This window comes from Schistocerca piceifrons, unplaced genomic scaffold (assembly GCF_021461385.2).
Source record: "Schistocerca piceifrons isolate TAMUIC-IGC-003096 unplaced genomic scaffold, iqSchPice1.1 HiC_scaffold_1772, whole genome shotgun sequence".
In the NCBI taxonomy this organism is placed as follows: domain Eukaryota; kingdom Metazoa; phylum Arthropoda; class Insecta; order Orthoptera; family Acrididae; genus Schistocerca; species Schistocerca piceifrons.
The window spans coordinates 1-23,124 of NW_025727648.1; the positions used below are offsets into that span (position 1 = coordinate 1).

At 51.3% G+C, this 23,124-nt stretch overlaps 12 non-coding genes across 12 annotated transcripts; all 12 read right to left on the reverse strand.

The window, feature by feature from the left end:
* Window positions 1-4,259: 4,259 nt before the first annotated feature.
* On the reverse strand, window positions 4,260-4,343 carry Trnal-uaa. The gene has a single exon. It is a non-coding gene; the product is annotated as a tRNA-Leu (tRNA).
* Window positions 4,344-5,911: 1,568 nt separating this feature from the next.
* Trnal-uaa lies at window positions 5,912-5,995 on the reverse strand. Its single transcript has one exon. It is a non-coding gene; the product is annotated as a tRNA-Leu (tRNA).
* A 1,572-nt stretch (window positions 5,996-7,567) lies between these two features.
* On the reverse strand, window positions 7,568-7,651 carry Trnal-uaa. The gene has a single exon. It is a non-coding gene; the product is annotated as a tRNA-Leu (tRNA).
* Window positions 7,652-9,223: 1,572 nt separating this feature from the next.
* Window positions 9,224-9,307, reverse strand: Trnal-uaa. The gene has a single exon. It is a non-coding gene; the product is annotated as a tRNA-Leu (tRNA).
* Window positions 9,308-10,879: 1,572 nt separating this feature from the next.
* Window positions 10,880-10,963, reverse strand: Trnal-uaa. Its single transcript has one exon. It is a non-coding gene; the product is annotated as a tRNA-Leu (tRNA).
* Window positions 10,964-12,535: 1,572 nt separating this feature from the next.
* Trnal-uaa lies at window positions 12,536-12,619 on the reverse strand. The gene has a single exon. It is a non-coding gene; the product is annotated as a tRNA-Leu (tRNA).
* A 1,572-nt stretch (window positions 12,620-14,191) lies between these two features.
* On the reverse strand, window positions 14,192-14,275 carry Trnal-uaa. The gene has a single exon. It is a non-coding gene; the product is annotated as a tRNA-Leu (tRNA).
* Window positions 14,276-15,847: 1,572 nt separating this feature from the next.
* Trnal-uaa lies at window positions 15,848-15,931 on the reverse strand. The gene has a single exon. It is a non-coding gene; the product is annotated as a tRNA-Leu (tRNA).
* Window positions 15,932-17,503: 1,572 nt separating this feature from the next.
* Window positions 17,504-17,587, reverse strand: Trnal-uaa. The gene has a single exon. It is a non-coding gene; the product is annotated as a tRNA-Leu (tRNA).
* A 1,572-nt stretch (window positions 17,588-19,159) lies between these two features.
* On the reverse strand, window positions 19,160-19,243 carry Trnal-uaa. Its single transcript has one exon. It is a non-coding gene; the product is annotated as a tRNA-Leu (tRNA).
* Window positions 19,244-20,815: 1,572 nt separating this feature from the next.
* Trnal-uaa lies at window positions 20,816-20,899 on the reverse strand. The gene has a single exon. It is a non-coding gene; the product is annotated as a tRNA-Leu (tRNA).
* Window positions 20,900-22,470: 1,571 nt separating this feature from the next.
* Trnal-uaa lies at window positions 22,471-22,554 on the reverse strand. The gene has a single exon. It is a non-coding gene; the product is annotated as a tRNA-Leu (tRNA).
* Window positions 22,555-23,124: the final 570 nt, after the last annotated feature.

Below are 23,124 nucleotides of genomic sequence, written 5' to 3' on the forward strand. Positions count from 1 at the left end.
CGCCTTCGGCCTCTGGCGCCAGGAGGGAAGGCGACACATGATGGCGCAAGCAGCGCGTAGCAGAAGGCCGGTGGTGGTGTGTCGGTCAGCATGGTTGCTTCCAAGTAGCTGCTCCGGGTTCGAAGGCCGGACATCGCACGGAAGTTGTCTCCTTTACGCAGGAGAGTGTTTTCAACGGTACAAATGGTTTCCCTTCTCCCTTCGTAGGCTAGTGCGGATTACGATTCACAGCATCGTGTGTCTCCATGTGTCCGACTTGTCTCGACTTTGCTCGGCTGACGCGAAAGCTGACGCTTGCAAATGGGCGTATATGTAGAGGACAGGCGCTAGAAACGACTGGGAGAGTCCACATCGACAAACACACAACGGACCCTTTCATTTGACTGTGGCCGCACGTTCGCGCCTTTGCGTACCGAGAGCAAGAGGGGGGTCAGCGAGGCTGGACCGTACCATTACCGCACAGCAGCACCAAAAACTAAGGAAAAAGGCAAAACTGAAGAAACCAACACACGCGGACTTCCTAGTTCGTCACCCAGCCGAGCACTAACCATGGCCAACGCTGCCTAATTTCGGTAATCGGACATGAACCCGTGTCGTTGGCACGGCATACAAGTTGGCGAGAATGTTGGCAGACGTGCGGACGTCTTAGTCCGTGTACAGATCACTTGGGATTTGCCTGACAGTCTCTCGCGTTGCCTTTTAGGGAAGGAAAATGGAATAGCCCTGAGCCACAACACAACGACCACGGAAACGTCCGTGAGAAGAGCTAAAACCCGGCACGAGGAAACTATGTTCCGCTATTTGTTTTCGGCCGCTCGGGCTATCGGACGTGCGACGCCCGCACTGCTGTCACTGTCGTCTCTAGTAAAATCTCCACGGCGTGTTTCTGCGTAATTTACTTGTTCTATAAGATCAAGGGAGTACGTTAGTTTCAGAATGTTTAAAAGCATTGTCAAATGGGGTTCGAACCCACGCTCCCTTACGGGAAGCAGAGCTTAAATCTGGCGCCTTAGACCGCTCGGCCAATCTGACGCGCAAGACAAGCGCTCCAGTGACTTCCATCTCTAGCAAGACCTCAGGAACCTCACTCCGAAATCTGTTTCTTTTTCGGTAGGATGGAATTATGTCAGTTTCAGAATATGTGAGACGCAATGTCAGATGTGGCGTACTAAACGCACCCTCGCTTTCGGGAAACAATGTGGCGCGTTGGACCGCTTTCTTCCGTCGCTTCAGTTTGAACTGTGACTAGCAAAACTGTATTTAGTAATAGGAACATTTTCACATTGATGCAAGAAAACTAGATATTAACGAACGGCGAATGAGACCGTTTCCTAGCAACAGCCACGCTGTGCAATTACGCACTCGTGGGAAGCCAATGAAATATTTCATGTGAGGCTCTAACTGTCGGCCTTCACTTTCCAATACTTAGGCACTGCCCCGGTGGTACCGACGCATACATACTGAAACGTCTTTGGATCGTCAGTGAGTACTTCATATTAGAAATTTCGTGTGTTCGCCCTGATGTGCATTAAAGGGCCAATTTATCAGAGAAAGTCAGTTCTGCGCCTAGTTACAGTATGTCACCCTAGCAGCGCCAGGAAATCGGGTTCAGTGGTGCTCGCGTTGCACTCGGCGTTGAGCGCCTGCAGCGCTATCGCCTTCGGCCTCTGGCGCCAGGAGGGAAGGCGACACATGATGGCGCAAGCAGCGCGTAGCAGAAGGCGGTGGTGGTGTGTCGGTCAGCATGGTTGCTTCCCAAGTAGCTGCTCCGGGTTCGAGGCCGGACATCGCACGGAAGTTGTCTCCTTTACGCAGGAGAGTGTTTTCAACGGTACAAATGGTTTCCCTTCTCCCTTCGTAGGCTAGTGCGGATTACGATTCACAGCATCGTGTGTCTCCATGTGTCGACTTGTCTCGACTTTGCTCGGCTGACGCGAAAGCTGACGCTTGCAAATGGGCGTATATGTAGAGGACAGCGCTAGAAACGACTGGGAGAGTCCACATCGACAAACACACAACGGACCCTTTCATTGACTGTGGCCGCACGTTCGCGCCTTTGCGTACCGAGAGCAAGAGGGGGGTCAGCGAGCTGGACCGTACCATTACCGCACAGCAGCACCAAAAACTAAGGAAAAAGGCAAAACTGAAGAAACCAACACACGCGGACTTCCTAGTTCGTCACCCAGCCGAGCACTAACCATGGCCAACGCTGCCTAATTTCGGTAATCGGACATGAACCCGTGTCGTTGGCACGGCATACAAGTTGGCGAGAATGTTGGCAGACGTGCGGACGTCTTAGTCCGTGTACAGATCACTTGGGATTTGCCTGACAGTCTCTCGCGTTGCCTTTTAGGGAAGGGAAAATGGAATAGCCCCTGAGCCACAACACAACGACCACGGAAACGTCCGTGAGAAGAGCTAAAACCCGGCACGAGGAAACTATGTTCCGCTATTTGTTTTCGGCCGCTCGGGCTATCGGACGTGCGACGCCAGCACTGCTGTCACTGTCGTCTCTAGTAAAATCTCCACGGCGTGTTTCTGCGTAATTTACTTGTTCTATAAGATCAAGGGAGTACGTTAGTTTCAGAATGTTTAAAAAGCATTGTCAAATGGGGGTTCGAAACCCCGCTCCCTTACGGGAAGCAGAGCTTAAATCTGGCGCCTTAGACCGCTCGGCCAATCTGACGCGCAAGACAAGCGCTCCAGTGACTTCCATCTCTAGCAAGACCTCAGGAACCTCACTCCGAAATCTGTTTCTTTTTTCGGTAGGATGGAATTATGTCAGTTTCAGAATATGTGAGACGCAATGTCAGATGTGGCGTACTAAACGCACCCTCGCTTTCGGGAAACAATGTGGCGCGTTGGACCGCTTTCTTCGTCGCTTCCAGTTTGAACTGTGACTAGCAAAACTGTATTTAGTAATAGGAACATTTTCACATTGATGCAAAGAAAACTAGATATTAACGAACGGCGAATGAGACCGTTTCCTAGCAACAGCCACGCTGTGCATTACGCACTCGTGGGAAGCCAATGAAATATTTCATGTGAGGCTCTAACTGTCGGCCTTCACTTTCCAATACTTAGGCACTGCCCCGGTGGTACCGACGCATACATACTGAAACGTCTTTGGATCGTCAGTGAGTACTTCATATTAGAAATTTCGTGTTCGCCCCTGATGTGCATTAAAGGGCCAATTTATCAGAGAAAGTCAGTTCTGCGCCTAGTTACAGTATGTCACCCTAGCAGCGCCAGGAAATCGGGTTCAGTGGTGCTCGCGTTGCACTCGGCGTTGAGCGCCTGCAGCGCTATCGCCTTCGGCCTCTGGCGCCAGGAGGGAAGGCGACACATGATGGCGCAAGCAGCGCGTAGCAGAAGGCGGTGGTGGTGTGTCGGTCAGCATGGTTGCTTCCCAAGTAGCTGCTCCGGGTTCGAAGGCCGGACATCGCACGGAAGTTGTCTCCTTTACGCAGGAGAGTGTTTTCAACGGTACAAATGGTTTCCCTTCTCCCTTCGTAGGCTAGGTGCGGATTACGATTCACAGCATCGTGTGTCTCCATGTGTCGACTTGTCTCGACTTTGCTCGGCTGACGCGAAAGCTGACGCTTGCAAATGGGCGTATATGTAGAGGACAGGCGCTAGAAACGACTGGGAGAGTCCACATCGACAAACACACAACGGACCCTTTCATTTGACTGTGGCCGCACGTTCGCGCCTTTGCGTACCGAGAGCAAGAGGGGGGTCAGCGAGCTGGACCGTACCATTACCGCACAGCAGCACCAAAAACTAAGGAAAAAGGCAAAACTGAAGAAACCAACACACGCGGACTTCCTAGTTCGTCACCCAGCCGAGCACTAACCATGGCCAACGCTGCCTAATTTCGGTAATCGGACATGAACCCGTGTCGTTGGCACGGCATACAAGTTGGCGAGAATGTTGGCAGACGTGCGGACGTCTTAGTCCGTGTACAGATCACTTGGGATTTGCCTGACAGTCTCTCGCGTTGCCTTTTAGGGAAGGAAATGGAATAGCCCTGAGCCACAACACAACGACCACGGAAACGTCCGTGAGAAGAGCTAAAACCCGGCACGAGGAAACTATGTTCCGCTATTTGTTTTCGGCCGCTCGGGCTATCGGACGTGCGACGCCCGCACTGCTGTCACTGTCGTCTCTAGTAAAATCTCCACGGCGTGTTTCTGCGTAATTTACTTGTTCTATAAGATCAAGGGGAGTACGTTAGTTTCAGAATGTTTAAAAAGCATTGTCAGATGTGGGGTTCGAACCCACGCTCCCTTACGGGAAGCAGAGCTTAAATCTGGCGCCTTAGACCGCTCGGCCAATCTGACGCGCAAGACAAGCGCTCCAGTGACTTCCATCTCTAGCAAGACCTCAGGAACCTCACTCCGAAATCTGTTTCTTTTTTCGGTAGGATGGAATTATGTCAGTTTCAGAATATGTGAGACGCAATGTCAGATGTGGCGTACTAAACGCACCCTCGCTTTCGGGAAACAATGTGGCGCGTTGGACCGCTTTCTTCCGTCGCTTCCAGTTTGAACTGTGACTAGCAAACTGTATTTAGTAATAGGAACATTTTCACATTGATGCAAAGAAAACTAGATATTAACGAACGGCGAATGAGACCGTTTCCTAGCAACAGCCACGCTGTGCATTACGCACTCGTGGGAAGCCAATGAAATATTTCATGTGAGGCTCTAACTGTCGGCCTTCACTTTCCAATACTTAGGCACTGCCCCGGTGGTACCGACGCATACATACTGAAACGTCTTTGGATCGTCAGTGAGTACTTCATATTAGAAATTTCGTGTTCGCCCTGATGTGCATTAAAGGGCCAATTTATCAGAGAAAGTCAGTTCTGCGCCTAGTTACAGTATGTCACCCTAGCAGCGCCAGGAAATCGGGGTTCAGTGGTGCTCGCGTTGCACTCGGCGTTGAGCGCCTGCAGCGCTATCGCCTTCGGCCTCTGGCGCCAGGAGGAAGGCGACACATGATGGCGCAAGCAGCGCGTAGCAGAAGGCGGTGGTGGTGTGTCGGTCAGCATGGTTGCTTCCAAGTAGCTGCTCCGGGTTCGAAGGCCGGACATCGCACGGAAGTTGTCTCCTTTACGCAGGAGAGTGTTTTCAACGGTACAAATGGTTTCCTTCTCCCTTCGTACGCTAGTGCGGATTACGATTCACAGCATCGTGGTGTCTCCATGTGTCGACTTGTCTCGACTTTGCTCGGCTGACGCGAAAGCTGACGCTTGCAAATGGGCGTATATGTAGAGGACAGGCGCTAGAAACGACTGGGAGAGTCCACATCGACAAACACACAACGGACCCTTTCATTTGACTGTGGCCGCACGTTCGCGCCTTTGCGTACCGAGAGCAAGAGGGGGGTCAGCGAGCTGGACCGTACCATTACCGCACAGCAGCACCAAAAACTAAGGAAAAAGGCAAAACTGAAGAAACCAACACACGCGGACTTCCTAGTTCGTCACCCAGCCGAGCACTAACCATGGCCAACGCTGCCTAATTTCGGTAATCGGACATGAACCCGTGTCGTTGGCACGGCATACAAGTTGGCGAGAATGTTGGCAGACGTGCGGACGTCTTAGTCCGTGTACAGATCACTTGGGATTTGCCTGACAGTCTCTCGCGTTGCCTTTTAGGGAAGGAAAATGGAATAGCCCTGAGCCACAACACAACGACCACGGAAACGTCCGTGAGAAGAGCTAAAACCGGCACGAGGAAACTATGTTCCGCTATTTGTTTTCGGCGCTCGGGCTATCGGACGTGCGACGCCCGCACTGCTGTCACTGTCGTCTCTAGTAAAATCTCCACGGCGTGTTTCTGCGTAATTTACTTGTTCTATAAGATCAAGGGAGTACGTTAGTTTCAGAATGTTTAAAAAGCATTGTCAGATGTGGGGTTCGAACCCACGCTCCCTTACGGGAAGCAGAGCTTAAATCTGGCGCCTTAGACCGCTCGGCCAATCTGACGCGCAAGACAAGCGCTCCAGTGACTTCCATCTCTAGCAAGACCTCAGGAACCTCACTCCGAAATCTGTTTCTTTTTTCGGTAGGATGGAATTATGTCAGTTTCAGAATATGTGAGACGCAATGTCAGATGTGGCGTACTAAACGCACCCTCGCTTTCGGGAAACAATGTGGCGCGTTGGACCGCTTTCTTCCGTCGCTTCCAGTTTGAACTGTGACTAGCAAAACTGTATTTAGTAATAGGAACATTTTCACATTGATGCAAAGAAAACTAGATATTAACGAACGGCGAATGAGACCGTTTCCTAGCAACAGCCACGCTGTGCATTACGCACTCGTGGGAAGCCAATGAAATATTTCATGTGAGGCTCTAACTGTCGGCCTTCACTTTCCAATACTTAGGCACTGCCCCGGTGGTACCGACGCATACATACTGAAACGTCTTTGGATCGTCAGTGAGTACTTCATATTAGAAATTTCGTGTTCGCCCTGATGTGCATTAAAGGGCCAATTTATCAGAGAAAGTCAGTTCTGCGCCTAGTTACAGTATGTCACCCTAGCAGCGCCAGGAAATCGGGTTCAGTGGTGCTCGCGTTGCACTCGGCGTTGAGCGCCTGCAGCGCTATCGCCTTCGGCCTCTGGCGCCAGGAGGGAAGGCGACACATGATGGCGCAAGCAGCGCGTAGCAGAAGGCGGTGGTGGTGTGTCGGTCAGCATGGTTGCTTCCCAAGTAGCTGCTCCGGGTTCGAAGGCCGGACATCGCACGGAAGTTGTCTCCTTTACGCAGGAGAGTGTTTTCAACGGTACAAATGGTTTCCCTTCTCCCTTCGTAGGCTAGTGCGGATTACGATTCACAGCATCGTGTGTCTCCATGTGTCGACTTGTCTCGACTTTGCTCGGCTGACGCGAAAGCTGACGCTTGCAAATGGGCGTATATGTAGAGGACAGGCGCTAGAAACGACTGGGAGAGTCCACATCGACAAACACACAACGGACCCTTTCATTTGACTGTGGCCGCACGTTCGCGCCTTTGCGTACCGAGAGCAAGAGGGGGGTCAGCGAGCTGGACCGTACCATTACCGCACAGCAGCACCAAAAACTAAGGAAAAAGGCAAAACTGAAGAAACCAACACACGCGGACTTCCTAGTTCGTCACCCAGCCGAGCACTAACCATGGCCAACGCTGCCTAATTTCGGTAATCGGACATGAACCCGTGTCGTTGGCACGGCATACAAGTTGGCGAGAATGTTGGCAGACGTGCGGACGTCTTAGTCCGTGTACAGATCACTTGGGATTTGCCTGACAGTCTCTCGCGTTGCCTTTTAGGGAAGGAAAATGGAATAGCCCTGAGCCACAACACAACGACCACGGAAACGTCCGTGAGAAGAGCTAAAACCCGGCACGAGGAAACTATGTTCCGCTATTTGTTTTCGGCCGCTCGGGCTATCGGACGTGCGACGCCCGCACTGCTGTCACTGTCGTCTCTAGTAAAATCTCCACGGCGTGTTTCTGCGTAATTTACTTGTTCTATAAGATCAAGGGAGTACGTTAGTTTCAGAATGTTTAAAAAGCATTGTCAGATGTGGGGTTCGAACCCACGCTCCCTTACGGGAAGCAGAGCTTAAATCTGGCGCCTTAGACCGCTCGGCCAATCTGACGCGCAAGACAAGCGCTCCAGTGACTTCCATCTCTAGCAAGACCTCAGGAACCTCACTCCGAAATCTGTTTCTTTTTTCGGTAGGATGGAATTATGTCAGTTTCAGAATATGTGAGACGCAATGTCAGATGTGGCGTACTAAACGCACCCTCGCTTTCGGGAAACAATGTGGCGCGTTGGACCGCTTTCTTCCGTCGCTTCCAGTTTGAACTGTGACTAGCAAAACTGTATTTAGTAATAGGAACATTTTCACATTGATGCAAAGAAAACTAGATATTAACGAACGGCGAATGAGACCGTTTCCTAGCAACAGCCACGCTGTGCATTACGCACTCGTGGGAAGCCAATGAAATATTTCATGTGAGGCTCTAACTGTCGGCCTTCACTTTCCAATACTTAGGCACTGCCCCGGTGGTACCGACGCATACATACTGAAACGTCTTTGGATCGTCAGTGAGTACTTCATATTAGAAATTTCGTGTTCGCCCTGATGTGCATTAAAGGGCCAATTTATCAGAGAAAGTCAGTTCTGCGCCTAGTTACAGTATGTCACCCTAGCAGCGCCAGGAAATCGGGTTCAGTGGTGCTCGCGTTGCACTCGGCGTTGAGCGCCTGCAGCGCTATCGCCTTCGGCCTCTGGCGCCAGGAGGGAAGGCGACACATGATGGCGCAAGCAGCGCGTAGCAGAAGGCGGTGGTGGTGTGTCGGTCAGCATGGTTGCTTCCCAAGTAGCTGCTCCGGGTTCGAAGGCCGGACATCGCACGGAAGTTGTCTCCTTTACGCAGGAGAGTGTTTTCAACGGTACAAATGGTTTCCCTTCTCCCTTCGTAGGCTAGTGCGGATTACGATTCACAGCATCGTGTGTCTCCATGTGTCGACTTGTCTCGACTTTGCTCGGCTGACGCGAAAGCTGACGCTTGCAAATGGGCGTATATGTAGAGGACAGGCGCTAGAAACGACTGGGAGAGTCCACATCGACAAACACACAACGGACCCTTTCATTTGACTGTGGCCGCACGTTCGCGCCTTTGCGTACCGAGAGCAAGAGGGGGGTCAGCGAGCTGGACCGTACCATTACCGCACAGCAGCACCAAAAACTAAGGAAAAAGGCAAAACTGAAGAAACCAACACACGCGGACTTCCTAGTTCGTCACCCAGCCGAGCACTAACCATGGCCAACGCTGCCTAATTTCGGTAATCGGACATGAACCCGTGTCGTTGGCACGGCATACAAGTTGGCGAGAATGTTGGCAGACGTGCGGACGTCTTAGTCCGTGTACAGATCACTTGGGATTTGCCTGACAGTCTCTCGCGTTGCCTTTTAGGGAAGGAAAATGGAATAGCCCTGAGCCACAACACAACGACCACGGAAACGTCCGTGAGAAGAGCTAAAACCCGGCACGAGGAAACTATGTTCCGCTATTTGTTTTCGGCCGCTCGGGCTATCGGACGTGCGACGCCCGCACTGCTGTCACTGTCGTCTCTAGTAAAATCTCCACGGCGTGTTTCTGCGTAATTTACTTGTTCTATAAGATCAAGGGAGTACGTTAGTTTCAGAATGTTTAAAAAGCATTGTCAGATGTGGGGTTCGAACCCACGCTCCCTTACGGGAAGCAGAGCTTAAATCTGGCGCCTTAGACCGCTCGGCCAATCTGACGCGCAAGACAAGCGCTCCAGTGACTTCCATCTCTAGCAAGACCTCAGGAACCTCACTCCGAAATCTGTTTCTTTTTTCGGTAGGATGGAATTATGTCAGTTTCAGAATATGTGAGACGCAATGTCAGATGTGGCGTACTAAACGCACCCTCGCTTTCGGGAAACAATGTGGCGCGTTGGACCGCTTTCTTCCGTCGCTTCCAGTTTGAACTGTGACTAGCAAAACTGTATTTAGTAATAGGAACATTTTCACATTGATGCAAAGAAAACTAGATATTAACGAACGGCGAATGAGACCGTTTCCTAGCAACAGCCACGCTGTGCATTACGCACTCGTGGGAAGCCAATGAAATATTTCATGTGAGGCTCTAACTGTCGGCCTTCACTTTCCAATACTTAGGCACTGCCCCGGTGGTACCGACGCATACATACTGAAACGTCTTTGGATCGTCAGTGAGTACTTCATATTAGAAATTTCGTGTTCGCCCTGATGTGCATTAAAGGGCCAATTTATCAGAGAAAGTCAGTTCTGCGCCTAGTTACAGTATGTCACCCTAGCAGCGCCAGGAAATCGGGTTCAGTGGTGCTCGCGTTGCACTCGGCGTTGAGCGCCTGCAGCGCTATCGCCTTCGGCCTCTGGCGCCAGGAGGGAAGGCGACACATGATGGCGCAAGCAGCGCGTAGCAGAAGGCGGTGGTGGTGTGTCGGTCAGCATGGTTGCTTCCCAAGTAGCTGCTCCGGGTTCGAAGGCCGGACATCGCACGGAAGTTGTCTCCTTTACGCAGGAGAGTGTTTTCAACGGTACAAATGGTTTCCCTTCTCCCTTCGTAGGCTAGTGCGGATTACGATTCACAGCATCGTGTGTCTCCATGTGTCGACTTGTCTCGACTTTGCTCGGCTGACGCGAAAGCTGACGCTTGCAAATGGGCGTATATGTAGAGGACAGGCGCTAGAAACGACTGGGAGAGTCCACATCGACAAACACACAACGGACCCTTTCATTTGACTGTGGCCGCACGTTCGCGCCTTTGCGTACCGAGAGCAAGAGGGGGGTCAGCGAGCTGGACCGTACCATTACCGCACAGCAGCACCAAAAACTAAGGAAAAAGGCAAAACTGAAGAAACCAACACACGCGGACTTCCTAGTTCGTCACCCAGCCGAGCACTAACCATGGCCAACGCTGCCTAATTTCGGTAATCGGACATGAACCCGTGTCGTTGGCACGGCATACAAGTTGGCGAGAATGTTGGCAGACGTGCGGACGTCTTAGTCCGTGTACAGATCACTTGGGATTTGCCTGACAGTCTCTCGCGTTGCCTTTTAGGGAAGGAAAATGGAATAGCCCTGAGCCACAACACAACGACCACGGAAACGTCCGTGAGAAGAGCTAAAACCCGGCACGAGGAAACTATGTTCCGCTATTTGTTTTCGGCCGCTCGGGCTATCGGACGTGCGACGCCCGCACTGCTGTCACTGTCGTCTCTAGTAAAATCTCCACGGCGTGTTTCTGCGTAATTTACTTGTTCTATAAGATCAAGGGAGTACGTTAGTTTCAGAATGTTTAAAAAGCATTGTCAGATGTGGGGTTCGAACCCACGCTCCCTTACGGGAAGCAGAGCTTAAATCTGGCGCCTTAGACCGCTCGGCCAATCTGACGCGCAAGACAAGCGCTCCAGTGACTTCCATCTCTAGCAAGACCTCAGGAACCTCACTCCGAAATCTGTTTCTTTTTTCGGTAGGATGGAATTATGTCAGTTTCAGAATATGTGAGACGCAATGTCAGATGTGGCGTACTAAACGCACCCTCGCTTTCGGGAAACAATGTGGCGCGTTGGACCGCTTTCTTCCGTCGCTTCCAGTTTGAACTGTGACTAGCAAAACTGTATTTAGTAATAGGAACATTTTCACATTGATGCAAAGAAAACTAGATATTAACGAACGGCGAATGAGACCGTTTCCTAGCAACAGCCACGCTGTGCATTACGCACTCGTGGGAAGCCAATGAAATATTTCATGTGAGGCTCTAACTGTCGGCCTTCACTTTCCAATACTTAGGCACTGCCCCGGTGGTACCGACGCATACATACTGAAACGTCTTTGGATCGTCAGTGAGTACTTCATATTAGAAATTTCGTGTTCGCCCTGATGTGCATTAAAGGGCCAATTTATCAGAGAAAGTCAGTTCTGCGCCTAGTTACAGTATGTCACCCTAGCAGCGCCAGGAAATCGGGTTCAGTGGTGCTCGCGTTGCACTCGGCGTTGAGCGCCTGCAGCGCTATCGCCTTCGGCCTCTGGCGCCAGGAGGGAAGGCGACACATGATGGCGCAAGCAGCGCGTAGCAGAAGGCGGTGGTGGTGTGTCGGTCAGCATGGTTGCTTCCCAAGTAGCTGCTCCGGGTTCGAAGGCCGGACATCGCACGGAAGTTGTCTCCTTTACGCAGGAGAGTGTTTTCAACGGTACAAATGGTTTCCCTTCTCCCTTCGTACGCTAGTGCGGATTACGATTCACAGCATCGTGTGTCTCCATGTGTCGACTTGTCTCGACTTTGCTCGGCTGACGCGAAAGCTGACGCTTGCAAATGGGCGTATATGTAGAGGACAGGCGCTAGAAACGACTGGGAGAGTCCACATCGACAAACACACAACGGACCCTTTCATTTGACTGTGGCCGCACGTTCGCGCCTTTGCGTACCGAGAGCAAGAGGGGGGTCAGCGAGCTGGACCGTACCATTACCGCACAGCAGCACCAAAAACTAAGGAAAAAGGCAAAACTGAAGAAACCAACACACGCGGACTTCCTAGTTCGTCACCCAGCCGAGCACTAACCATGGCCAACGCTGCCTAATTTCGGTAATCGGACATGAACCCGTGTCGTTGGCACGGCATACAAGTTGGCGAGAATGTTGGCAGACGTGCGGACGTCTTAGTCCGTGTACAGATCACTTGGGATTTGCCTGACAGTCTCTCGCGTTGCCTTTTAGGGAAGGAAAATGGAATAGCCCTGAGCCACAACACAACGACCACGGAAACGTCCGTGAGAAGAGCTAAAACCCGGCACGAGGAAACTATGTTCCGCTATTTGTTTTCGGCCGCTCGGGCTATCGGACGTGCGACGCCCGCACTGCTGTCACTGTCGTCTCTAGTAAAATCTCCACGGCGTGTTTCTGCGTAATTTACTTGTTCTATAAGATCAAGGGAGTACGTTAGTTTCAGAATGTTTAAATAGCATTGTCAGATGTGGGGTTCGAACCCACGCTCCCTTACGGGAAGCAGAGCTTAAATCTGGCGCCTTAGACCGCTCGGCCAATCTGACGCGCAAGACAAGCGCTCCAGTGACTTCCATCTCTAGCAAGACCTCAGGAACCTCACTCCGAAATCTGTTTCTTTTTTCGGTAGGATGGAATTATGTCAGTTTCAGAATATGTGAGACGCAATGTCAGATGTGGCGTACTAAACGCACCCTCGCTTTCGGGAAACAATGTGGCGCGTTGGACCGCTTTCTTCCGTCGCTTCCAGTTTGAACTGTGACTAGCAAAACTGTATTTAGTAATAGGAACATTTTCACATTGATGCAAAGAAAACTAGATATTAACGAACGGCGAATGAGACCGTTTCCTAGCAACAGCCACGCTGTGCATTACGCACTCGTGGGAAGCCAATGAAATATTTCATGTGAGGCTCTAACTGTCGGCCTTCACTTTCCAATACTTAGGCACTGCCCCGGTGGTACCGACGCATACATACTGAAACGTCTTTGGATCGTCAGTGAGTACTTCATATTAGAAATTTCGTGTTCGCCCTGATGTGCATTAAAGGGCCAATTTATCAGAGAAAGTCAGTTCTGCGCCTAGTTACAGTATGTCACCCTAGCAGCGCCAGGAAATCGGGTTCAGTGGTGCTCGCGTTGCACTCGGCGTTGAGCGCCTGCAGCGCTATCGCCTTCGGCCTCTGGCGCCAGGAGGGAAGGCGACACATGATGGCGCAAGCAGCGCGTAGCAGAAGGCGGTGGTGGTGTGTCGGTCAGCATGGTTGCTTCCCAAGTAGCTGCTCCGGGTTCGAAGGCCGGACATCGCACGGAAGTTGTCTCCTTTACGCAGGAGAGTGTTTTCAACGGTACAAATGGTTTCCCTTCTCCCTTCGTAGGCTAGTGCGGATTACGATTCACAGCATCGTGTGTCTCCATGTGTCGACTTGTCTCGACTTTGCTCGGCTGACGCGAAAGCTGACGCTTGCAAATGGGCGTATATGTAGAGGACAGGCGCTAGAAACGACTGGGAGAGTCCACATCGACAAACACACAACGGACCCTTTCATTTGACTGTGGCCGCACGTTCGCGCCTTTGCGTACCGAGAGCAAGAGGGGGGTCAGCGAGCTGGACCGTACCATTACCGCACAGCAGCACCAAAAACTAAGGAAAAAGGCAAAACTGAAGAAACCAACACACGCGGACTTCCTAGTTCGTCACCCAGCCGAGCACTAACCATGGCCAACGCTGCCTAATTTCGGTAATCGGACATGAACCCGTGTCGTTGGCACGGCATACAAGTTGGCGAGAATGTTGGCAGACGTGCGGACGTCTTAGTCCGTGTACAGATCACTTGGGATTTGCCTGACAGTCTCTCGCGTTGCCTTTTAGGGAAGGAAAATGGAATAGCCCTGAGCCACAACACAACGACCACGGAAACGTCCGTGAGAAGAGCTAAAACCCGGCACGAGGAAACTATGTTCCGCTATTTGTTTTCGGCCGCTCGGGCTATCGGACGTGCGACGCCCGCACTGCTGTCACTGTCGTCTCTAGTAAAATCTCCACGGCGTGTTTCTGCGTAATTTACTTGTTCTATAAGATCAAGGGAGTACGTTAGTTTCAGAATGTTTAAAAAGCATTGTCAGATGTGGGGTTCGAACCCACGCTCCCTTACGGGAAGCAGAGCTTAAATCTGGCGCCTTAGACCGCTCGGCCAATCTGACGCGCAAGACAAGCGCTCCAGTGACTTCCATCTCTAGCAAGACCTCAGGAACCTCACTCCGAAATCTGTTTCTTTTTTCGGTAGGATGGAATTATGTCAGTTTCAGAATATGTGAGACGCAATGTCAGATGTGGCGTACTAAACGCACCCTCGCTTTCGGGAAACAATGTGGCGCGTTGGACCGCTTTCTTCCGTCGCTTCCAGTTTGAACTGTGACTAGCAAAACTGTATTTAGTAATAGGAACATTTTCACATTGATGCAAAGAAAACTAGATATTAACGAACGGCGAATGAGACCGTTTCCTAGCAACAGCCACGCTGTGCATTACGCACTCGTGGGAAGCCAATGAAATATTTCATGTGAGGCTCTAACTGTCGGCCTTCACTTTCCAATACTTAGGCACTGCCCCGGTGGTACCGACGCATACATACTGAAACGTCTTTGGATCGTCAGTGAGTACTTCATATTAGAAATTTCGTGTTCGCCCTGATGTGCATTAAAGGGCCAATTTATCAGAGAAAGTCAGTTCTGCGCCTAGTTACAGTATGTCACCCTAGCAGCGCCAGGAAATCGGGTTCAGTGGTGCTCGCGTTGCACTCGGCGTTGAGCGCCTGCAGCGCTATCGCCTTCGGCCTCTGGCGCCAGGAGGGAAGGCGACACATGATGGCGCAAGCAGCGCGTAGCAGAAGGCGGTGGTGGTGTGTCGGTCAGCATGGTTGCTTCCCAAGTAGCTGCTCCGGGTTCGAAGGCCGGACATCGCACGGAAGTTGTCTCCTTTACGCAGGAGAGTGTTTTCAACGGTACAAATGGTTTCCCTTCTCCCTTCGTAGGCTAGTGCGGATTACGATTCACAGCATCGTGTGTCTCCATGTGTCGACTTGTCTCGACTTTGCTCGGCTGACGCGAAAGCTGACGCTTGCAAATGGGCGTATATGTAGAGGACAGGCGCTAGAAACGACTGGGAGAGTCCACATCGACAAACACACAACGGACCCTTTCATTTGACTGTGGCCGCACGTTCGCGCCTTTGCGTACCGAGAGCAAGAGGGGGGTCAGCGAGCTGGACCGTACCATTACCGCACAGCAGCACCAAAAACTAAGGAAAAAGGCAAAACTGAAGAAACCAACACACGCGGACTTCCTAGTTCGTCACCCAGCCGAGCACTAACCATGGCCAACGCTGCCTAATTTCGGTAATCGGACATGAACCCGTGTCGTTGGCACGGCATACAAGTTGGCGAGAATGTTGGCAGACGTGCGGACGTCTTAGTCCGTGTACAGATCACTTGGGATTTGCCTGACAGTCTCTCGCGTTGCCTTTTAGGGAAGGAAAATGGAATAGCCCTGAGCCACAACACAACGACCACGGAAACGTCCGTGAGAAGAGCTAAAACCCGGCACGAGGAAACTATGTTCCGCTATTTGTTTTCGGCCGCTCGGGCTATCGGACGTGCGACGCCCGCACTGCTGTCACTGTCGTCTCTAGTAAAATCTCCACGGCGTGTTTCTGCGTAATTTACTTGTTCTATAAGATCAAGGGAGTACGTTAGTTTCAGAATGTTTAAAAAGCATTGTCAGATGTGGGGTTCGAACCCACGCTCCCTTACGGGAAGCAGAGCTTAAATCTGGCGCCTTAGACCGCTCGGCCAATCTGACGCGCAAGACAAGCGCTCCAGTGACTTCCATCTCTAGCAAGACCTCAGGAACCTCACTCCGAAATCTGTTTCTTTTTTCGGTAGGATGGAATTATGTCAGTTTCAGAATATGTGAGACGCAATGTCAGATGTGGCGTACTAAACGCACCCTCGCTTTCGGGAAACAATGTGGCGCGTTGGACCGCTTTCTTCCGTCGCTTCCAGTTTGAACTGTGACTAGCAAAACTGTATTTAGTAATAGGAACATTTTCACATTGATGCAAAGAAAACTAGATATTAACGAACGGCGAATGAGACCGTTTCCTAGCAACAGCCACGCTGTGCATTACGCACTCGTGGGAAGCCAATGAAATATTTCATGTGAGGCTCTAACTGTCGGCCTTCACTTTCCAATACTTAGGCACTGCCCCGGTGGTACCGACGCATACATACTGAAACGTCTTTGGATCGTCAGTGAGTACTTCATATTAGAAATTTCGTGTTCGCCCTGATGTGCATTAAAGGGCCAATTTATCAGAGAAAGTCAGTTCTGCGCCTAGTTACAGTATGTCACCCTAGCAGCGCCAGGAAATCGGGTTCAGTGGTGCTCGCGTTGCACTCGGCGTTGAGCGCCTGCAGCGCTATCGCCTTCGGCCTCTGGCGCCAGGAGGGAAGGCGACACATGATGGCGCAAGCAGCGCGTAGCAGAAGGCGGTGGTGGTGTGTCGGTCAGCATGGTTGCTTCCCAAGTAGCTGCTCCGGGTTCGAAGGCCGGACATCGCACGGAAGTTGTCTCCTTTACGCAGGAGAGTGTTTTCAACGGTACAAATGGTTTCCCTTCTCCCTTCGTAGGCTAGTGCGGATTACGATTCACAGCATCGTGTGTCTCCATGTGTCGACTTGTCTCGACTTTGCTCGGCTGACGCGAAAGCTGACGCTTGCAAATGGGCGTATATGTAGAGGACAGGCGCTAGAAACGACTGGGAGAGTCCACATCGACAAACACACAACGGACCCTTTCATTTGACTGTGGCCGCACGTTCGCGCCTTTGCGTACCGAGAGCAAGAGGGGGGTCAGCGAGCTGGACCGTACCATTACCGCACAGCAGCACCAAAAACTAAGGAAAAAGGCAAAACTGAAGAAACCAACACACGCGGACTTCCTAGTTCGTCACCCAGCCGAGCACTAACCATGGCCAACGCTGCCTAATTTCGGTAATCGGACATGAACCCGTGTCGTTGGCACGGCATACAAGTTGGCGAGAATGTTGGCAGACGTGCGGACGTCTTAGTCCGTGTACAGATCACTTGGGATTTGCCTGACAGTCTCTCGCGTTGCCTTTTAGGGAAGGAAAATGGAATAGCCCTGAGCCACAACACAACGACCACGGAAACGTCCGTGAGAAGAGCTAAAACCCGGCACGAGGAAACTATGTTCCGCTATTTGTTTTCGGCCGCTCGGGCTATCGGACGTGCGACGCCCGCACTGCTGTCACTGTCGTCTCTAGTAAAATCTCCACGGCGTGTTTCTGCGTAATTTACTTGTTCTATAAGATCAAGGGAGTACGTTAGTTTCAGAATGTTTAAAAAGCATTGTCAGATGTGGGGTTCGAACCCACGCTCCCTTACGGGAAGCAGAGCTTAAATCTGGCGCCTTAGACCGCTCGGCCAATCTGACGCGCAAGACAAGCGCTCCAGTGACTTCCATCTCTAGCAAGACCTCAGGAACCTCACTCCGAAATCTGTTTCTTTTTTCGGTAGGATGGAATTATGTCAGTTTCAGAATATGTGAGACGCAATGTCAGATGTGGCGTACTAAACGCACCCTCGCTTTCGGGAAACAATGTGGCGCGTTGGACCGCTTTCTTCCGTCGCTTCCAGTTTGAACTGTGACTAGCAAAACTGTATTTAGTAATAGGAACATTTTCACATTGATGCAAAGAAAACTAGATATTAACGAACGGCGAATGAGACCGTTTCCTAGCAACAGCCACGCTGTGCATTACGCACTCGTGGGAAGCCAATGAAATATTTCATGTGAGGCTCTAACTGTCGGCCTTCACTTTCCAATACTTAGGCACTGCCCCGGTGGTACCGACGCATACATACTGAAACGTCTTTGGATCGTCAGTGAGTACTTCATATTAGAAATTTCGTGTTCGCCCTGATGTGCATTAAAGGGCCAATTTATCAGAGAAAGTCAGTTCTGCGCCTAGTTACAGTATGTCACCCTAGCAGCGCCAGGAAATCGGGTTCAGTGGTGCTCGCGTTGCACTCGGCGTTGAGCGCCTGCAGCGCTATCGCCTTCGGCCTCTGGCGCCAGGAGGGAAGGCGACACATGATGGCGCAAGCAGCGCGTAGCAGAAGGCGGTGGTGGTGTGTCGGTCAGCATGGTTGCTTCCCAAGTAGCTGCTCCGGGTTCGAAGGCCGGACATCGCACGGAAGTTGTCTCCTTTACGCAGGAGAGTGTTTTCAACGGTACAAATGGTTTCCCTTCTCCCTTCGTAGGCTAGTGCGGATTACGATTCACAGCATCGTGTGTCTCCATGTGTCGACTTGTCTCGACTTTGCTCGGCTGACGCGAAAGCTGACGCTTGCAAATGGGCGTATATGTAGAGGACAGGCGCTAGAAACGACTGGGAGAGTCCACATCGACAAACACACAACGGACCCTTTCATTTGACTGTGGCCGCACGTTCGCGCCTTTGCGTACCGAGAGCAAGAGGGGGGTCAGCGAGCTGGACCGTACCATTACCGCACAGCAGCACCAAAAACTAAGGAAAAAGGCAAAACTGAAGAAACCAACACACGCGGACTTCCTAGTTCGTCACCCAGCCGAGCACTAACCATGGCCAACGCTGCCTAATTTCGGTAATCGGACATGAACCCGTGTCGTTGGCACGGCATACAAGTTGGCGAGAATGTTGGCAGACGTGCGGACGTCTTAGTCCGTGTACAGATCACTTGGGATTTGCCTGACAGTCTCTCGCGTTGCCTTTTAGGGAAGGAAAATGGAATAGCCCTGAGCCACAACACAACGACCACGGAAACGTCCGTGAGAAGAGCTAAAACCCGGCACGAGGAAACTATGTTCCGCTATTTGTTTTCGGCCGCTCGGGCTATCGGACGTGCGACGCCCGCACTGCTGTCACTGTCGTCTCTAGTAAAATCTCCACGGCGTGTTTCTGCGTAATTTACTTGTTCTATAAGATCAAGGGAGTACGTTAGTTTCAGAATGTTTAAAAAGCATTGTCAGATGTGGGGTTCGAACCCACGCTCCCTTACGGGAAGCAGAGCTTAAATCTGGCGCCTTAGACCGCTCGGCCAATCTGACGCGCAAGACAAGCGCTCCAGTGACTTCCATCTCTAGCAAGACCTCAGGAACCTCACTCCGAAATCTGTTTCTTTTTTCGGTAGGATGGAATTATGTCAGTTTCAGAATATGTGAGACGCAATGTCAGATGTGGCGTACTAAACGCACCCTCGCTTTCGGGAAACAATGTGGCGCGTTGGACCGCTTTCTTCCGTCGCTTCCAGTTTGAACTGTGACTAGCAAAACTGTATTTAGTAATAGGAACATTTTCACATTGATGCAAAGAAAACTAGATATTAACGAACGGCGAATGAGACCGTTTCCTAGCAACAGCCACGCTGTGCATTACGCACTCGTGGGAAGCCAATGAAATATTTCATGTGAGGCTCTAACTGTCGGCCTTCACTTTCCAATACTTAGGCACTGCCCCGGTGGTACCGACGCATACATACTGAAACGTCTTTGGATCGTCAGTGAGTACTTCATATTAGAAATTTCGTGTTCGCCCTGATGTGCATTAAAGGGCCAATTTATCAGAGAAAGTCAGTTCTGCGCCTAGTTACAGTATGTCACCCTAGCAGCGCCAGGAAATCGGGTTCAGTGGTGCTCGCGTTGCACTCGGCGTTGAGCGCCTGCAGCGCTATCGCCTTCGGCCTCTGGCGCCAGGAGGGAAGGCGACACATGATGGCGCAAGCAGCGCGTAGCAGAAGGCGGTGGTGGTGTGTCGGTCAGCATGGTTGCTTCCCAAGTAGCTGCTCCGGGTTCGAAGGCCGGACATCGCACGGAAGTTGTCTCCTTTACGCAGGAGAGTGTTTTCAACGGTACAAATGGTTTCCCTTCTCCCTTCGTAGGCTAGTGCGGATTACGATTCACAGCATCGTGTGTCTCCATGTGTCGACTTGTCTCGACTTTGCTCGGCTGACGCGAAAGCTGACGCTTGCAAATGGGCGTATATGTAGAGGACAGGCGCTAGAAACGACTGGGAGAGTCCACATCGACAAACACACAACGGACCCTTTCATTTGACTGTGGCCGCACGTTCGCGCCTTTGCGTACCGAGAGCAAGAGGGGGGTCAGCGAGCTGGACCGTACCATTACCGCACAGCAGCACCAAAAACTAAGGAAAAAGGCAAAACTGAAGAAACCAACACACGCGGACTTCCTAGTTCGTCACCCAGCCGAGCACTAACCATGGCCAACGCTGCCTAATTTCGGTAATCGGACATGAACCCGTGTCGTTGGCACGGCATACAAGTTGGCGAGAATGTTGGCAGACGTGCGGACGTCTTAGTCCGTGTACAGATCACTTGGGATTTGCCTGACAGTCTCTCGCGTTGCCTTTTAGGGAAGGAAAATGGAATAGCCCTGAGCCACAACACAACGACCACGGAAACGTCCGTGAGAAGAGCTAAAACCCGGCACGAGGAAACTATGTTCCGCTATTTGTTTTCGGCCGCTCGGGCTATCGGACGTGCGACGCCCGCACTGCTGTCACTGTCGTCTCTAGTAAAATCTCCACGGCGTGTTTCTGCGTAATTTACTTGTTCTATAAGATCAAGGGAGTACGTTAGTTTCAGAATGTTTAAAAAGCATTGTCAGATGTGGGGTTCGAACCCACGCTCCCTTACGGGAAGCAGAGCTTAAATCTGGCGCCTTAGACCGCTCGGCCAATCTGACGCGCAAGACAAGCGCTCCAGTGACTTCCATCTCTAGCAAGACCTCAGGAACCTCACTCCGAAATCTGTTTCTTTTTCGGTAGGATGGAATTATGTCAGTTTCAGAATATGTGAGACGCAATGTCAGATGTGGCGTACTAAACGCACCCTCGCTTTCGGGAAACAATGTGGCGCGTTGGACCGCTTTCTTCCGTCGCTTCCAGTTTGAACTGTGACTAGCAAAACTGTATTTAGTAATAGGAACATTTTCACATTGATGCAAAGAAAACTAGATATTAACGAACGGCGAATGAGACCGTTTCCTAGCAACAGCCACGCTGTGCATTACGCACTCGTGGGAAGCCAATGAAATATTTCATGTGAGGCTCTAACTGTCGGCCTTCACTTTCCAATACTTAGGCACTGCCCCGGTGGTACCGACGCATACATACTGAAACGTCTTTGGATCGTCAGTGAGTACTTCATATTAGAAATTTCGTGTTCGCCCTGATGTGCATTAAAGGGCCAATTTATCAGAGAAAGTCAGTTCTGCGCCTAGTTACAGTATGTCACCCTAGCAGCGCCAGGAAATCGGGTTCAGTGGTGCTCGCGTTGCACTCGGCGTTGAGCGCCTGCAGCGCTATCGCCTTCGGCCTCTGGCGCCAGGAGGGAAGGCGACACATGATGGCGCAAGCAGCGCGTAGCAGAAGGCGGTGGTGGTGTGTCGGTCAGCATGGTTGCTTCCCAAGTAGCTGCTCCGGGTTCGAAGGCCGGACATCGCACGGAAGTTGTCTCCTTTACGCAGGAGAGTGTTTTCAACGGTACAAATGGTTTCCCTTCTCCCTTCGTAGGCTAGTGCGGATTACGATTCACAGCATCGTGTGTCTCCATGTGTCGACTTGTCTCGACTTTGCTCGGCTGACGCGAAAGCTGACGCTTGCAAATGGGCGTATATGTAGAGGACAGGCGCTAGAAACGACTGGGAGAGTCCACATCGACAAACACACAACGGACCCTTTCATTTGACTGTGGCCGCACGTTCGCGCCTTTGCGTACCGAGAGCAAGAGGGGGGTCAGCGAGCTGGACCGTACCATTACCGCACAGCAGCACCAAAAACTAAGGAAAAAGGCAAAACTGAAGAAACCAACACACGCGGACTTCCTAGTTCGTCACCCAGCCGAGCACTAACCATGGCCAACGCTGCCTAATTTCGGTAATCGGACATGAACCCGTGTCGTTGGCACGGCATACAAGTTGGCGAGAATGTTGGCAGACGTGCGGACGTCTTAGTCCGTGTACAGATCACTTGGGATTTGCCTGACAGTCTCTCGCGTTGCCTTTTAGGGAAGGAAAATGGAATAGCCCTGAGCCACAACACAACGACCACGGAAACGTCCGTGAGAAGAGCTAAAACCCGGCACGAGGAAACTATGTTCCGCTATTTGTTTTCGGCCGCTCGGGCTATCGGACGTGCGACGCCCGCACTGCTGTCACTGTCGTCTCTAGTAAAATCTCCACGGCGTGTTTCTGCGTAATTTACTTGTTCTATAAGATCAAGGGAGTACGTTAGTTTCAGAATGTTTAAAAAGCATTGTCAGATGTGGGGTTCGAACCCACGCTCCCTTACGGGAAGCAGAGCTTAAATCTGGCGCCTTAGACCGCTCGGCCAATCTGACGCGCAAGACAAGCGCTCCAGTGACTTCCATCTCTAGCAAGACCTCAGGAACCTCACTCCGAAATCTGTTTCTTTTTTCGGTAGGATGGAATTATGTCAGTTTCAGAATATGTGAGACGCAATGTCAGATGTGGCGTACTAAACGCACCCTCGCTTTCGGGAAACAATGTGGCGCGTTGGACCGCTTTCTTCCGTCGCTTCCAGTTTGAACTGTGACTAGCAAAACTGTATTTAGTAATAGGAACATTTTCACATTGATGCAAAGAAAACTAGATATTAACGAACGGCGAATGAGACCGTTTCCTAGCAACAGCCACGCTGTGCATTACGCACTCGTGGGAAGCCAATGAAATATTTCATGTGAGGCTCTAACTGTCGGCCTTCACTTTCCAATACTTAGGCACTGCCCCGGTGGTACCGACGCATACATACTGAAACGTCTTTGGATCGTCAGTGAGTACTTCATATTAGAAATTTCGTGTTCGCCCTGATGTGCATTAAAGGGCCAATTTATCAGAGAAAGTCAGTTCTGCGCCTAGTTACAGTATGTCACCCTAGCAGCGCCAGGAAA